This window comes from Hibiscus syriacus, unplaced genomic scaffold, assembly GCF_006381635.1.
Source record: "Hibiscus syriacus cultivar Baekdansim isolate YM2019G1 unplaced genomic scaffold, ASM638163v2 tig00111238_pilon, whole genome shotgun sequence".
Classification (NCBI taxonomy): domain Eukaryota; kingdom Viridiplantae; phylum Streptophyta; class Magnoliopsida; order Malvales; family Malvaceae; genus Hibiscus; species Hibiscus syriacus.
The window spans coordinates 1,945,478-1,949,634 of NW_024063030.1; the positions used below are offsets into that span (position 1 = coordinate 1,945,478).

Below are 4,157 nucleotides of genomic sequence, written 5' to 3' on the forward strand. Positions count from 1 at the left end.
CGTAAAGCTTTTAATTTTGTTTGAATCTGACCCTTTTTTGAAAAGAGAAATAGCGGGGGACACCTGGTAATCAATTAGAGCGAGTACGAAGGGATTCCCACCCAACCTTTCTCTCATCTCTCTCTTTCCCTCCCTCTGCTCTGCATTCTGTGCACCCTCTCTTGCCTTCACTTGGTCTTTCTCTTCTTCTCTCAAATCTAACCCGACCCGTTTTCAAACCAATAAGAATCGATCTACCGCCTCCGGTTCGGTGTTCATATCTTAGTCGTTGGGAACTCAAGTTTTTTACATTTTTTAATGGGTTGCGCTCAGTCCAGAATAGATAACGAAGAATCAGTGGCTCGTTGCAAGGACCGAAAATACTTGATGAAAGAAGCGGTTGTAGCTCGCAACTCCTTTGCAGCTGCTCATTCTGCCTACGCCATTTCCTTGAAAAACACCGGAGCTGCTTTGAGTGACTATGGCATGGAGAAGCTGAAGTGCCTCTCCTAAACACTCTTCATATCCCCCTCCTCTTGACTCTACTCCTCAACCGCCTCCAATGATGGAAAGTCTCCCTCCACCTCCACCGCTTCCTAACTTCTCTCCTAACCCCGTCCCAATCAAACGCGCCGTTATGCCCTCAATGCCTGTCAAGAGTCGCAAGGAGTTTGATGCTTCCCCTATTGAAGAAGAAGAAGAGGATGAGGAAGAAGAACATCGCGAGGGAAACGATAAAATGATAATAATAATAAGAAGAATGAGAAACAATTCAAGAGGGCCCCGTAGGGAGGAGATAACTCCCACAAGGACTCCCGAGAACAACCACGTGGACCACCACCCGCCGCCGATGCCCGAAGCTAAAAACGTAGCCTGGGATTACTTCTTAATGGTTGACGATAACATGCCGGGTCCGAGCTGGGATTTGGACGACGAAAATAATGAAGTTCTAGTACAAATGTTGATACTTTAGAGAACAATGTCTTGATGTGGGTTTTAGCGACCCCGGCGGAGTTGATAGTGAGATGAGCCAAAGAATCCAGAGAGGCGAGAAGGTGGCGATGGAAGTGGAGGTTGATGATGACAAAGGGAAGCAGCAGGTACATATTGAGCATTCTAAAACGGCTCCGGCAGATTTGAGGAGAATGGTGAAGTCCGTTTGGTGTGAATTTAATGGAGGTTTTGAATGAGATTGATGATCATTTCTTGAAAGCCTCAGAGAGTGCTCAGGAGGTTTCCGAGATGCTGGAAGCCACAAGGTTGCATTATCATCCCATTCGCTGATAATCGAGGTAATCTTTTTTGTTCTGTATTGCTTTGGTCTTAAGTTATGGCTGTGACAATATGAGTTTTTTTCCCCACAGCTGATGATTGGAATTGCTTGTGTTTGATCAAAGCACCAATTTGTCAACATCTTTTCTGTAAAAGATTGAAGCATGTTTAGATCTGGAAAAAAACAGAAACTGTATTTTTTTAATGGGATTTCTTTACATTTAGATCTTGTTGTCCTTTAGCTTTACGCGAGAATCTGAACTTATCCCTAGATCTTTTACTTTCTTCTATAACTACTTAAAGTTTGAAAGGGTGAATGACTGAATGGTCATCACGTTCTTGGTCGAAAATTTTGGCTTCAAAAGTTAATGACAATTCTATATTGGATTGAGATTTGAGAATGTGTGTTCATATTGTGGACATATATTGATAATTTCCGCGATCCTGTTGATTGTAGGACATATCGATCATTCCAAAAGGGTAATGCGTGTCATTACATGGAATAGGTCGGTAAGAGGTATGACGAACGGTGAAAATGGAAACCGTGAATTTGATTCTGAAGAGTGTGAGACTCATGCCTCTATTCTGGAGAAGTTGCTAGTATGGGAAAGAAACTTTACGAGGAAGTGAAGGTGCATTTTTTATACTGGCTTTATTGTTTTCTCTGTTAGAATTATATTGCCCGCTACCTGCCGTGGCCGTCTTTATTGCTTCCTTGACTAGCACCTTTCCTGGTTCCCTTTTTTTAATCAATTGAAAAGCACCATATGCTACACATGAAGTGAAGCTATTTTTTTGTTCTTCTGAATCTTATGAATTTGGTCCTTGTTTGTAGCAAGGGGAGCTTGTGAAGCTCGAGTACAAAGGAAGCTTGCTTCGTTAAACAAGCAGAAGAAACATGGAGCTAGTGCTGAATCGTTGGAAAGAACAAAAGCGGCTGTAAGTCATTTACACAAGAATGTAGTTGACATGCAGTCCATGGATTCAACAGTGGCAGAGGTTAACCGAATACGTGATGAGCAGTTGTATTCGAAACTTTTTATGCTTGTTGATGGGTAAGTTTTTAATATGAAAATATGAGAAAGAAGGATGAGAGTTTATGCTTTATTTGTATTTGGTATCTGTCTTTATAAGCTTATCCCAAATGAGAAAGAAGGATGAGAGTTTATGCTTTATTTTGTATTTGGTATCTGTCTTTATAAGCTTATCCCAAATTGCTTGTGTTGCTCGTACATATTGAAATAAGAAACCAAATTATCACCCTGGTTTCGATTATGTACTTCGCTTATCGAAATGAATTCATCATGACCATAAAAGTCGACATTCTAATTTGCAGGATGGCTAACATGTGGGCAAGGATGTGCACACATCATGATAGCCAGCTCAAGATTATTGAAAAGCTCAGATCTCTCGACATTGCCTTCGCCTCCAAAGAAACAACAAAGCACCACCACGAGCGCACCATCCAACTTCATGATGTTGTTCAAGAATGGCATTCACAGTTTGATAAGCTTGTCACTAATCAAAAGCAATACATTCAAGCTCTCCACAACTGGTTAAAGTTAAATCTCATCCCTATTGAAAGCAGCCTGAAAGAGAAAGTCTCGTCTCCTCCGCGAGCGCAGAATCCTCCTATCAAAACACTCCTTCAGACGTGGCATGATTGTCTTGAAAAGCTTACAGACGAGGTAGCTAAATCTGCTATTTCTTCATTAGCTGCCGCGATAAAACCATAATCATTAATCAAGACGAAGAGATGAAGCTAAAGAGAGGTGCGAGGACACCCGAAAGGAATTTATGCGAAAGAGCCAGGCATATGAAGAATGGTATCATAAGTATAAGCAAAGGCGATCCGTGTCGGATGGAACAGATGCAGAAAGAGGTGAAGATGCAAGTGCAAAGGATGTCGCCGTATCCGAGAGGCAGTTTGCAGTTGAGAGCTCGGAGAAGAGGTTGGAACAGGAAGTTGAAGCTCATGAAAAACACTGCATTCAAGTGAGAGAGAAATCTTTGGGAAGTCTTAAAATCCGACTGCCGGACCTATTCCGGGCTATGTCGGACTATTCCCATGCCTGCTACGATGCTTATGAGAAATTAAGGGCTGTCATCCAGTCACAAAAACCAAATAGTTCTTCATAATAGACTCTGCTCTGTTTTGCCAGTGTTGTCTTATTAGTTTACGTAACTTGGTGAAGTGCAGTTTTGGGCAATGCAGTGCAGCAACGTGTTATTTAGTATCTGTGTGCAAAAGTATTGGTGCTAATTTTAGTAATACCATTACCATGTAAGGATAGGGACATAATTTGGTACCTGAAAAGATTAAGCACGTGACATCTCAAAACTTCGCTAACTATTACGGGATTACTTTTTTGCGGACCGACGTCGTAAAGTAGGAAATAAGGACACCAAATTGCAACCGATAAAAGATTTTGAAATCAGAATGGTTCTTGATATAATTGAACTTTAAAAAATGAGATTTAAAAAAAAAAAAAGATTTTTCTCTGTTGAATATCCAAGTGGTTTAGGTAAACTATATTATTAAGTCAATCAGTATACGTCAAAAAATACCTTAAGTTTAATGAAAATAATAATAACATAAGAAAAAGAAAATATATCGTAAAAAATACGTAATTTTTGACTTCTGTATTAGTATACGTCAGCAGAAAATCACACATTATTCGTTTGTTAATAATTTAACAAAACAATGAAAAAGAAAAATCAGTGAGGAATGGGTTAGTTCATCCAATTTGGGTTTTACTAAGCTGAAGTTAAGGGTGCATGCTAAATGTATTCTAATATGGCGTAGTTTGCGTTTGAAAATCTTATGGATATTAAGTTTATTTTTTGAGTACGAGTTCTAGGAATTTAAATAATTTAATTATTACATATGGATTCATATAGGATGT

General features: G+C 39.7%; 1 pseudogene; it reads left to right on the forward strand.

Moving 5' to 3' along the window:
* Nucleotides 1–297: 297 nt before the first annotated feature.
* Nucleotides 298–3,424, forward strand: LOC120157246 (annotated as a pseudogene).
* Nucleotides 3,425–4,157: the final 733 nt, after the last annotated feature.